Source organism: Ixodes scapularis, unplaced genomic scaffold (assembly GCF_016920785.2).
Source record: "Ixodes scapularis isolate PalLabHiFi unplaced genomic scaffold, ASM1692078v2 PGA_scaffold13__105_contigs__length_92229423, whole genome shotgun sequence".
Lineage (NCBI taxonomy): Eukaryota > Metazoa > Arthropoda > Arachnida > Ixodida > Ixodidae > Ixodes > Ixodes scapularis.
The window spans coordinates 36,733,092-36,746,833 of record NW_024609839.1 but is presented as its reverse complement, the minus strand read 5'-3'; the positions used below and the strand labels follow the sequence as shown (position 1 = coordinate 36,746,833).

The 13,742-nt window shown below is 45.6% G+C and overlaps 1 pseudogene; it reads right to left on the bottom strand.

Annotated features, from left to right (window-relative positions):
- Positions 1 to 1,169: 1,169 nt before the first annotated feature.
- On the bottom strand, positions 1,170 to 13,470 carry LOC115311211 (annotated as a pseudogene).
- Positions 13,471 to 13,742: the final 272 nt, after the last annotated feature.

Genomic DNA, 13,742 nt, shown 5'->3' with positions numbered 1-13,742 from the left:
GGAACCCTTTACTTTGTTGTCTTCACCGTTTTATTAGATCTGTATACCAATTAACCGAATCTTCTATGTTACACAACTTCGAAAAAGTTGGTCAAAGTAATAAAGACCCTTTTTACTTGAAGGTAACGAAGGCAAGGTTTCTCTGACATTGAACCAAGTGCTACAGTCGAGCCCGGTGATATCACACCCTAGCATTTCTAATTGTCGTTCATATCAATCAGTCCAAACATCGCCTTGAAAATCACATAATTGTATAGGAGCATTGTTTTTCTGCATCGAACTCCCATGGCAGGGACACTCGACATAGCGAACGAAGCACGGCTTCCCGTTGCTTCTCCGCGGTCGGATTGCGCCCGCTGCGAACGCATAGCTCGCGTTGCAGGTCTGGCAGACCGCCAAGCCAGCATATGTGCACGGGGTGGGAGGGGGGGGGGGGGGGCATATATCACATGAGCGAATGATGTTTTAGCGAACAAAGACATTTAAAATTTTTTAAATTTGTGTTTTGTCGCCAATGCTGTGTGGGGGTCGTGCGCGTGGAAACGATCGCAAACACAGTCGCGTGAACACGACAATGTTTGCAATCTTCACCAACTAAGCAAAACTATTTAGCTGCTCCATTTGGTAAGGTCCCGTTTGTCGCGGCTTTCGGTATTAGCAGAGACGCGCGGAAATTTGAACTGGAGCTTAAGTTAACATATTTTTTGTATATCAAAATATTGATATCTAGAACTATTTTATGATCCCCTTTGAATTCAATATATCCGGGTTCGACTGTAATCTACAGGTTTACACCCAGAAATCTAAGTAAACTGGGCGATGCTGCAATGGCAGCAGACTAGGAAATGCTTGGCCTACATGTTGGCGGTTGCTGTCAGTTTCGAGATCCTGCGAGAGTACTGGCCCAGACAACTGTCTTAATGGTTGGGAGCTACATAGTGTCAGCATATAAAGCCCTAGGAAGCAGCACCTGCTAGTTCCACAAGCTGGGTGCATCACAAACAGAAAGAGGAGATGATGCATTGTTTATTAAATGCCATGAAAACAGAGAAACAGAAGTAATATCTTAACATTGGTCACACAGAATGTGGGGGAAAGACACCTACATATCTATGCTGACATGTCAGTTGGCTAAACAGTTTTATCAAGGTCATAGTATCTTCGGATAGTCTTTCTGGACAGAATATCCCATGGCAATGTAGCAAGCGATTTTGCAGATGTCTACAGGTCTCACTAAACAAAAAAGCACTGCCATCTGTCCTACATAGATGCGTCTGCAAGAACATCCACATTGAAGTGTCTGCTCAACCTTGCAAAAATGAGAATCTCGGGAAGTCAAATAAAATCGGAACTTCATAAAATCGCGACGCAACCAGTATGTATGAGGTTACAGTACGCAACACTTCATAAAATCCATAAAAATGTACTATACATAAAAGCTGCCTGTATGTACATGCACCAGACTAAAAAGATTGAAACGATAGTTAAAGATGATCCATTGGGCATTACCCGGCTGTATACAAAAATAGATAAAAAGACGAAAGGGAAGCAGGCCATTAATAATGGGATGAGGCCTGCATTTTCCGATGTGCTGTCCCGATGTCGCACTGGTTCACCTACAAACAGAAGAGGAAGACTAAGAACACATAGAACAATCTTCAACAAGGCTTGCAGATTTACTCATTTTTACTTTCCAGTGCCCCAGAAATAATTAATAAACACTGATGCCTACATCTTTTAAGCTGTAGGCATAAACTTTAAACACTGCTGCCTAAATTCTTCGAGGTGGAGGAGCTAACTAATGCCATACACATTTAATAAAATATGCCATGTCATAGCTGTGGACACGAAAGATTAGGAACGAAAGGGGTAAAAGAAATAGAGGACTAGTACACGAAAGGGGTACAAGGACTAGGACACGAAAATTAAATGGATAGATTATTCTTGAAATGAAATGCTCATTGGTTACTTAGTATATACACCAAGCTTTCTGATTTTCAGAGGTTGAGTAACTGCAATAATCAATTTACAAATTTCTGTAATTTTCATCTGGCAACCAGGCAACACTGCTCAAGTTAGTCACACCATAGTGCCCACAGACCACGTGATCAAAAACGCTCATCGCTTAAGCTCGCCTCGCCGCGATAGGATACGATTATAACCGCTCGCGCACTTCTGCTACCCAAACAACACTCTCGCTCTTGCCCACGGCTCTTTGACCTTCCCCAATCCACCCTGCATGATCGTTCGAGATTTTCACGGACGACGCCGACCACCGCGAGTTCGTCCGCGACTTGCCGCCGCTGGTCGCCAGCGGGTCATAGTCAAATGAGCAGCTTCCAACATCACCTTCATTGCGGCTGCAGTCAGTGTCGAAGACTTTGACGAAGTGAGCGATGCTGTAGACAATTGTCGCAGACCACAAGCTCAAAACGCGGACAATAAATGAGGAAACAAGATCGAGACGCCAAGAGAGTTAAGCCGGCGAATGCACGCAAGAGAACGCCGCGCAGTTGGCTGGCGACGTCACCAGCCCGCCAGTCACGGCGGCCTTTTCAAATGGGGCGGATAACTATACTGCTTTATTATCCATGAAACTATTGCACCATTTTCAAAACAAATGGATCATGCAATATGTCTGAGCAGTACCAGTTCTATTTTTGGCATGCCTTGGCCCCAGACTAGGACTTGTTTTGCCACTTTTTAGCTTGGCACAACCATGGCACCTAAATCTTGAAGGACATGGCCCACAACACGCCATGCCTTTGCGAAACCCTAGAGCAGTGATTCTCAACCATTGATGTTTCGGGGACCCCCATGGATCGGCAGAAATGATGGAGGAACCCATTCGTGGTGAGGGGTAGGGAAAGGTATATGTTTATTACGATAATGATTTTTTTAAATAAATATAACTAAGGACTAGAGTGGAGTAGACTTCTCTCGCTGATATAGACACGAGAAAACTTACCCGAAAATTGGAATGTCTCTCCTCAACCCGATAAAAAAAAAAACTTATTGACAGGCTTGACTGATAAGGCAGGGTTTCGTGGACCCCTAGAATGCTTCGCAGACCCCAAAGGGTCTGCAGTCCCCCATTTGAGAACCACTGCCCTAGAGGGATGTAACCGTAAAGAAGTATGTACCGTTGTGGCAAAGCGCAGCGAGTTGATAGTCTCTGCCAGGTTCTTCTCGCAGAGAGAGACGTTGAGCAGCATGAGGGTCTTGCTGTTCCCTCCCAGGCTGTCCATCAGGAGGAAGGTCGACTTGGAGTTGCGGTATGGCACGTGCTCTGCCTGCAGTTGCCAAAGAGGGGAACGACCATTGCTCAAAACAACGACCTTACAACCACACTTGCACTCCGGTTCACTTGAAAGAATAATTGACAGCCCGGTGCAACCCGTCACTGGGTGCGAGTTCACGCCCCGGAGTGCACAAGCTTTGCACTTTAGTCACTAAACGGACAGGAGCATCATAGAAGGCTGCTGCTCAACTACACTACGTGCGCCCACGTTTTCTTAAAGCATTAGCTTCTCGCTGGCGCTCCCCCGATGCCACTTCCTTTCAATTTATTAATAGTTTGTTTCACGATACAGTAACCAAATGAAAGTAGTCTTTCTTTCCACATTAGCAGAGCGAATACCGAGAAGAGAAAACTGCCAATCCTGGGGAAGAGCTTGGCGGGAGAGGCTCCTGTTAACCTTACGTTGCAAAAGACTACCCTATAGTAGTATATTCCTATGTGTGATGTTCGCATCCTAACTGCACTGAGAGCACGAGAAAACCCTTGAGAGAAGCAGACTGAACGTGCCCATTTTCGTGCATATATTTTCTCAAAGGCGTTCCCTTTCTACAGCTAACTTATATTCAGAAAGAAGGTTGCTTAAAGGAGACAGATTGCAGACCTTCTGGGAGAGTGCCAGGATACGTTGCCCAGGTTCGAGAGGGAGCGGTTGATTTGCTGGGCCTCCCGGAGCCTGGCACCCTCCGCCTTGGACTCGTCTAGTCGCTCGCTGCCACACAGGTCCACCAGGTTTAGCAGGCCTGCAAACACACATACCAGCATTGGAGATTATTGCTGTATGGCAGCAGACATCAGCAGGCCCCAAACTTCAGCAACTGTTTCACATAATCTGTGGCACTTAATGGGAAAGCACTTCATTTGCCGTGAAAGGAAGTGAACTGGAAAATGAAAAGCAAGTCATCTGGAACTGGTTAGATGGGCGCCACAAACAGGACGGACATGGACAGTAGGCAACGAGACTGAACGTCTCTGGAAGCAGCAATGGTTGCAAGATGGAGATTGTATAATAGAAAGGAAACTGTTAAACTGTTTAACAGTTTATTTCTAGGGCAGGTTAAACTTTGTTTAACTGCCTTAAAAGAAATTCTGTTCTGCCACGAACGAATTATTTTTTTTATTCCAGTAGACTAATGAACTTCGTGCAACCTTGTAGAAAACATGTGTTACTGTCTCGTGCGTTAGGCAAACCAGTCAGCTAGCCAGGAGCGAAGCTGCAGCAAAAAATACTGAACCGTGTCCACCACTGGGGACCACCCACCTCGGCTGCCCACACCGGTCCGGCGGCTAGTCCCCGTGATGCGGAGCTGGAAAACCGAGTGCGAGCGGGAGGAGTGCTCGTTGCACTGGGTGGCCCTGACAGCCCGATGCTTGCGAGCACGCCGGAGCAGCTCGTAGATCTACGCAGACATTGCACAAGCTCAATCAAACAATCGGCCATAGCAGAGTTCATACAGTAAATCTCTCGCACCTTTAAACACTATGTTTAACAAGGAATTGACATGTATGGAACTACCCGCTTACCTCTCTTGTAAAGCAGTAAGCACAACTTTTGAAGCCTAGGTGAGCTATGCATGACTAAGCCAAACACTTCCAGTCGTCTCCCTGGTTTGTGGAACTGCTTCATGCCAAGAGACTTTGTCAACCCACAGCCGCATTGTCAATACATTGTACGAAATACTGTCTGCAGACATGATGAAGCACACATATGTACGAGAAACATGCTTTGAACATGCTTGAGGCCTGTCTGCGCGGTAATAATTCTGTCATTGTGTCTGCAGTGGTCACCGTCTTTTGCATGGTGTATGAGCAGCGCAACTTTGACTTTAAGCTTCAGAGGAAATAACAAAACTAGAGCCTATATCGAAATTAAATTCGCCAAGTTTCCCTCAAGACCACCAAGAAATTGACCAGTCTCGCGTTAGTCCAAAGTACAGTCACAGCGACAGGTGAGACGCGTCACGGCAAAGTCAGTGGGCATCGGCATCGCGTTCACGCACCGTGCATTGCGTGAACAAAAGCATTCGAAACAGAATTGAAGTGACCATTTTGTTCCGAACACTCGTTTATTTTTTGTTCAGGAGCATGCGCAACCCCATCTCCCGGCACAAGCTCTTGGCACTGAATAGGCCATTTCTTCGCATTTTTCCCAGAGGGCGCGAGCAGTGGACATTGGGTACCGTAACAGCTCTGGGGTTATCCTTGTCGGGTTTTGGTGGAGCCCAGTGCCGACCAGGGCATCGGGCAGAAGGAGCTCCAAAGCAGGGCCGCTTTTGACAACCAGTTTACATTTGTAGAGGACAGAAATACAGAATCTGAAGGCGAAGTCCCGAAGAAATCAGCTTCTTTTAACGGGACTTTTCCCTACATTCCCCACGGAGGAATTTCGGGTAGCTAAGTTGACTCCTCCCTCACACACGCCACCAACCCCATGCAGACCAGCTGTCTCAAGGACGTCTCCCCTTGTACCCCGAGGTGTAGGCGCGAAGCCCAGAACACAAGTGCCACTGCCTCCTCTTCCGACGCGAAGGTAATTGGGTGCGGGGCACTTGGCACGAGTAGGTCAGCCTGGGAAGTACGGGTAAAGGTACGTCGACCACCTCCAATGTCTGTTGGTTTCGAGGGAAGCCGCTTGTTTGCCCTTTCGTCTCGCCGCGGACTGTTGTCCATCGGCATCTTGGAGCCCTAAGGGTTTCAATGTCGAAATACCTGGACATCTTCCCACGTCTGCTTGCTTTTTGGAAGGTCGCTCAGTAGCCCCTTAGCTCTTCCGCAGATGCTTGTCTATGGGCTTGGACGCCTGAGGGTCTCCAGGACGGCCGTTCATTACAGTACAACATAAACCACAAGTATAAAGTGGGTTAATAATGCTGTAACGTAGCTCAAAGGTAACGCCTCAGCTTTTCACACAGCGAACCTAGGTTCGATTCTTGCATGCGGCGGGCAATCTCTTAAGAATTTGGCAGGATCGAAGAACACCCTACTACGCGAACTACTACATTAACTACGACAGACTAACAGATGTCATTCCCAGTGGCAGGACGAGTCCATAACAGCTATCGCTGTCAAACCCAAATTTCATCGGTGACCTTGGTCAAACTAGGGCCGCACTTGCCTGCTCGGAAGAAGTGACAGTCGTTTTGGTGGCGTTGGTCACCATCATCGAGCCGTCCTTCTCCTGCTTGATCTGGCAGACGGTCTGCTTGCACCAGGGCCGCGTCGACAGGAGGTCTCGCACATTGTCGTTGTAGATCTCCAGGTATGACGCCACCATTGTGAGCTAGAAGACACACGCGAGGAAAACTTGTCAGATTTGATGCTCAGAACAGTGCCGCTTATTGCAGACAGCATGGGTGTAAAGAGTAAAAGATTGTTTGGATGTGCTTTGATATTCAGTGGAGAGTTAGACCCACTGCCCTAGGTTTAAGATGCTTAATTATGGCACATGGGCTTTACCACACCCTGACCGGCGGTTATTGGATCCAAGTGCACTACTGCCCCGACAAAGCTTTTCCTGAGACTCTTGATTGATAGCTACAGCACCATGGTCAGACACCAGCTGTTACGAACACCGTGACGTCATCGTAGAGGTTACGTGCCACGGAGACGAAAACCCTGAAGAACCGGCCCTACAAATGCTACGCACGCAGAAGCACTCACCTCCCAGTGATGGGTGTTCTGGAGCTTCTGCGCTGACATGAACACCTGCTGGAGGGCCCTGGGGATCAGCCCCAGCTGCGAGTCGTTTGGGCAGCCCAGGTCCAAGTCTGGCGGACCCTTCATCGTGAAGGTCTTCCCGGATCCGGTCTGGCCGTAGGCGAAGATGCACACGTTGTAGCCGTCCAGCGCAGACTGTACGACGTGTGCCACCTCCTCGTAGACCTCCGCTTGAGCCGCAGAGCCCGGGAAGACTCGGTCGAAGGGGAACGCCATCACCTTCTGCTTGGAGAAAGGGAACGCAACTGGTCGGTCACGCAAATATGATACTCTGCGATTTTATGAAAAAACTGGCTTTGTTTTATCAAAGACGAGCACGGAGGAAAGTTAACAAGGTGCAGGAGCTCAACATTGAGATGTAACTCAGTTCAGAGTTGGAAAAAACCTGTAAAAATTCTAAACGATATTAGGAATCTTGTCAGTAGCAGACACTGCCACTATTTCGTGTATTTCCACGACGATCTTAATTCAAGGTTAGGTCAGAACTTTGTTATCGAGTTAACACGATAGCATAAAGCTATCGCATCTTACAACGTCTAGTGGCAACTTCAAGGAGAAGCAGCTTATTGCAATGTACTGTTAATAAATGCAGTAAGTGGCACAGAAAGAACTAAAGGAATTAAATACCGTCTCTGCATACTGCGAAATCTGCCCATGACAGCACAGTTGAGTCTGTTCAAATTTAAAATGCTATTCCTCCTAGAAATTCTCTGCAATTTTCATTCTGGAATTTCATAACTTCATTACCAAGCTTTGCCATCTTTATTGGCGCATTACAACCAGTGCAAGCTCCCTCTTCCCCTCAATGTTCACTGGTAGACTGTCCACAATAACATTTATGTATTCCAAAGACTGCACTAGAACACACCAATGGTGCCCTCACCTCCGTGTCGAGCTTGACCAGCTCCACAGTCTTCTCGTCTGGGAACCAGATGCGGCTTAGGCGTTCGTCTTCCCTCTTCTCCGACGGAAGTGTTGGCCGCACCCGGCAGAAGACGCGGATGTTTCCCTGAGGGGAAACACAAGACTCCAATATGATACAATGGTCGGTGTATGCCGTGGCGAATGCCAGTGATCTGGCAGTTTGTTTAATGTTTCCAGGATTATTCAATCTTTTTTTATTTGTTTATTGTATGGGTCTATTATCCACCCGTTTTGTACTTTCGCATGAAGTAGCTTTTTTTTTTCTTGTACCTCTCCTGTTGTACCTATGTAGGGGTCGACGGTCTTGTCAAGCAGTATTTCACAGCTTTTTCCCTCGAGCTCCACCATCAACGTAGATGGAATTAAACGAATTATTAGACATGTTGCTAATTATTAGATTGCGCACAAGGTTATGCCCTTTTTTTTACAAGAAACAGCCCTGGCATGCAAACAGCGCAACAGGTTAGCAGACCGACACTCACAAGGTAGCAGCTCTCCGACGCGCTGCGACAATCAAGTCAAGTCAAGTCAAAATGTGTTTTTATTTGACGGCGTGATCTGCGAAGTTTTTGAAACAAAGGTTCGGCAGTTCTCGAGCAACGTGCAATAGTGAGCACTCTTCATTACGGGTTACCTGAAAGCATAATCTATGGCGAGGCACGAACGCTTCCTAGCAGAAAACTACCCGCTTAAGGAAGTCACTTCTTCGGTAAACTTTCACTACATCAGCACCTCAAATGACAATACCAGTATAAGCATCACCCAAGAGCCGAAGAATCTCTTTTTGAGAGCCCAAGAACCCCTTTTATGCAGGGTATTGAACCGAACCCGAACCGTGAACCGAAAACCGGAAAAAAACAGTTATTTTCGCGCAAACCGGAGATGACCCGCAACAAAATAAGTTTTCTCGCTCCGGAGCGGAACCGACATGTTTTCCATGCGGTTTTCGGTTCATACAGGAAGGCAGGTTGCGTGAAAAGTGCGTGGCGAAAAACACAGAACCTTGAAAATGAAAACCAAGAAAAAAAATATCTTTGCGCAAACCGGAGTTGAGTTGGACCGAAATAAATATGTTTTCGTTTCAGGACAAAAACTAATCAATTATATTTTTGGTGATTCGTTCATGTGGAAAGTCAAAAAAAAAGAAGAAAAAAAATAGGTAGCGGAATGCTCTTTAACGTTCCATTATCAGGTTTTCAGATAACGGGCGTCTTCCTAATTTATAAAGTTCGTCTCAAGAACTCCGACGAAATGAGCACAGTAAATATAAATTCTACGAGATTTCTGGTCTTATGTATTTCTTTAACAACTGCCCACGTTCGTCCCTACCTTTTCTTGGGTACCGAAAGTGGGTCATCGGAGAAAATTTAATACTAGAACAATCCCAATTCGTGCGTCAGCAAAAGTGACCAATTAATAAGCCTGTTTGGTGGCAAAATGGTGAGTTGGGCTAGTTGGCTTTTCCATCTCGACCTAAACGCAAAAAAAGGAAAAAGACAGGTATAGACAACAAGTGTTGTCTATACCTCTCTTTGTTTTTTTGACGTTCAGTTTAAGCTTTTTTTTTGGCCTTCCATTTTGCAGAGTTGTGTGCAATTTACTTTAAACGCCTTGATTTCATTGTACAACTGATCGGATAAGAAAGCTATACAAAGGCCGATGGATATTTTAGAACCTGCACTAGTTGCCAGACTGTGGCGCATCCCATCTGCTTTCAAAATAACTGAGCGGATATTATCATCTGTCCCGTTCAGCACCGGGAAGGGGGATTTAATCAACAGTTACACGACAGCCTCTGTATTCAGGTCAAGAGACTTGGAAGCGGAGGGTATCCTACTTGCCTTATGCTCGCAGTGGCTGAGAAACTTCTGTAGAAGTTTAGGGACAAAAGCGAAAAGGACAAGCAACAAAAGAGAGCAAGACCCCACGTGATGCCATACTTACACAGGGTGTCACACAATATAAAAAAGTAGCGGAAAGGTTCGAGGTACTTCTGCTATACTCAGCACCACGTAAACTGGCTCAACTATGTCGGAGGATAAAAGAAAAAGGCAAAGATAAGCGGCAATGCACAGTGAAGCACGTAAACAAATACGTGGAATGTGCGGTGGGCGTGGTCTATAAAATTCCATTGGGCTGCGGCAAGGTTTACATAGGCCAGACCGGAAGGTGCTTGAAGGAACGGTTGCGTGAACATGCTTTATCACTGCTTTCAACAACAGGAGCCCATTTACACATACATTGCAGAGATTGCAGCTGCATTCCCAACTTTCAAGGCACTACAATCGTTGGGAGAGGTAAAGAAAAGGTGGCGAGGGAAGTACTGGAGGCTTACATGATAAAGAAGGAATGTCCTGATAAGTGTATCAGTCAGCCCTCACGTTTCCTTCGCAAAAAGGAAGTGGACTTTATTGACACGTGTGGTGGCCGAGTTATTGATGACTAGTCACATTTGTAGTATTTGTGGCTTTCGCTGGTTTTATTTTGCTGTTTCTATTTTTCCAATAAAAAATCAGTTGATAGTCAGCGCTCGTCCTGTTTGCCTCTCCGTCTTCGAATTCGTCTTTATTGTGCGCTTTCTAAAGCTTCATCTGAAACCGCAGGAAACGCTTTTCCGCCCCCATAAATGTTTAAACAGTTCGCCACAGAGCATATCAATATTACGTGACCTTCCTAACACCGGATCTAATGCTGAGGAAGTCGCACTTTTGAATCATGACGATCGGCAGTTGGGTCTGCTCAGCATACGAGCCAAAATGGCGGCACCCACAATAATGTCGGGGAACGGAGTGCCGATACTCTAAGCGCAGCTCATTTAGGGGCTCTAAGCATTGCTAGACAAGGAGCCGCGGCTTTCAATGGATGCTAGTGTCTTACAGCTTTGGGAGGAGAAAAGGGAACGCCATCCAGAACTTTACGCGTTGGCGCAAATAGCCCTGGGAGTGCCTGCGACCCAGGTTCGCGTGCAGCGAGCCTTTTCTGCACTGAAGTTCATTCTATCGTCTCAGAGGTGCCGTCTTTCCCCGGATATGCATTCTTCGGTCAGCTGCCTGACATTGAACTGCGCTTTCACCCACGTCCCGAGGTTCCCCAGCACTAGCTCTTTCTTCCACACAGTAATGTGAGCCTTTGCTTCTATATGTAACACTTTTATAAAATATGCATAGTTATATTTTGCTCTCGTCATTTGCTTTTGTAGCATATGAGTACGAACCGGTTCGAACCGGTTTGAACCTTTATTTTTTTACTCCGGAGTTGAACCGGAGCTGAACCGTTTTCCCTGAACCGGAACGAAAACCGGAACGAAGAACATTTCGGTTCCACACCTGGCTTTTATGTATAAGGCCGGTTTCTACAAACCTTGGACATAAAATAGGGTGTGTTTAATTTTGCATCCATGAATGGCTCAGAATTTCCGATATAGCGCTGAAACTTTACTTGTGGCCAAGGAAAATTTGGAACCTACAAACCCTGGGCTCCTAAACACCCAGTGTGAGAAATTCTCGCTATAGTGGTTTTACCCTATACAGTTTGCTTGCCTCATCGATGCGCGCCCACTGTTCTTAGGAAGGCACGTCATTGTGGATGCAAAATTTATGGTGATTAATGCAGTGAATTTGTTGTGACAATCAACAACTGCAGAATCGAGCACGAACCAGGAAGCTTCATCTCGGCGGAAAACCCTAACTGCATAGCGCAGGAAGTTATCGAGCCGTAGTGCCACCCACCTTCAACTCTTGCAGCGTGTTGTGCAGGTCACGACGCATCATCTCTGCGTCCTGCAGCTGCTGGTCCTTTTCTGCCTCCCGTTCCTGGCTCTGACGGAGAGACTCTACAAGCCGCGAACACTTCTCTTGCTCGGTTTGAAGCAGCAGCTGCAAGCAGATGAATCTCATCAGCACAGAAGCTGCACCACCGCGAATCTTCAGCACGCACAGAAGGAATAAAACAAATCTATAGCACCCGTGGAGGTAGCGAGCATAGAGAAGCATCAACAAAAGCGTTCCGAGGGCATCATAAGCATCCAATCCTTGATTGCGACAATGTTATGAGGGCCTTGCAAATTAAACCGAGGCTACTTAAAACAGCGTAAACGAAAAGTATTGCAAGTGAGTCCGACGGCAATGTTATGTACGTTGCACCTAAAGGTGCATCTTTGGTGTCCCTTTTTCACGAAGAAAAAATTTTTTGTACATCTTTAATGTGCAGCAAAGTCAAGGCAAAACCGAAGCTCTAGTCACATAATTAACATTTGCCCTAGACAGGGAATGAGATTCATAGCAAGATTCAGATAACACACCCCTTGGGGATGTCCTAGAACAGGGGATTCGAAAAACCTATCCTATTGAGGAAGCTCTCAATGATATGGAGTAACTATACACACAAATAAATGTACTCTCTTACCTTAATATTCTTACAATTACAATTCAGAGCCTCCCAAATATTGGTTAATGAAAATAAATCCAGTAAAAACACGACAGCCCAGTCATGCTAAATATATTGCCCTTAAAAATGAACAATGGCCTTGGAGCTTTCATCCTTTTTGTTTGATAAAACTGAATGAAAGTGCAGAAGCTTGTTCAGTTTTTCTTGCCAATTGCAAATATCTGGTCAGTTTCTCGGTCAGCAGTACAGTCCTCAAGATAAAACTCCTTTGTTTTCAGAAAGAGAAAAACATTCACTGAACAAAAAATTATGTTCGATGCATGGCTAGATACTACGAAGTATAAAGAATACAATGATAAAATTACTTTCCAGATTTAACCATTATTAGTAATTTCTAAACACAATGAAGCTCAGTGTTCAGTGTGTGGCAACTAAGTAATAAAAAATAGATGAGTTGAAAAAATTCCTAGGCTTGTGGTAATTAATCTGCTCTAAACATTGTATGCCTCACATATTTAGCAACATATTGCAAAATATATTTTATTTCTATCTGTCCTAGATGCTGAGATATCCCTCCTGAAAATCTGCAAGGAGCCCAAATTTGTGTTTTAAGAAATTGTCATGTTACCATAAACTTCTATGCAAATTCAGACTATACATAATGTTAAAAGTGTAGCACTAATATTGAACCACAAAAAAAAACTTGCTAAAATTCCAGGAAACTGTAAAATCACCATATACTATCGAGACCGGTTATAACAAAGTCAACGGGAACCGCAAATCACTTCGCTATATCCGCTATTTCGTCACAACTGACTTCGGTTTTAACTAAGTGCAAAAGGGAAATCCCGATCGCTTCGCTGTGGCCGCTATTTCGTTACAACCGGTCTCGACAGCACAAAAAATAATTTAACAAACCTGTCATTAAAGACCCATGTCGCCCCTTAACTGTTATCTGTTAAGCGAAGAAGGGCATTTCGGTGCGTGAGGAATCCCCCTTGTCGAGTAGGCCATTGCAGATATGAAACCTCCAGGGGCATTTCTCGGCATAAGTACATTTCCGAGGCAGAACGCCCCTGGCACCCTGCAACAAAACCAGCACGCAGAAAACGGAGATCTCAAACCTGCATCGCCGAGTGTTCCGCTCGTAGCCCTGCATAGTTCCCGGTAAGTTGAGACACCGTCTGTTGTAGAGACTGCTTCTCTCTCTGGCAGCACCCGAGCTTGGTCATGGTGCTCTCAAGTTCGGCTGTCACCTCTGCCACCTCGTTGGTCTTATACCTGTTAGGATAAAAAGGACCAACATATTGGACATTGTACAACATAACCATTGTTTTACCGATTCCTTCAGAATATGCGTATGAAGGTTACATTATCTATTAATTGCACTGTTCTGCCTAGTAATTTTTGAATATGT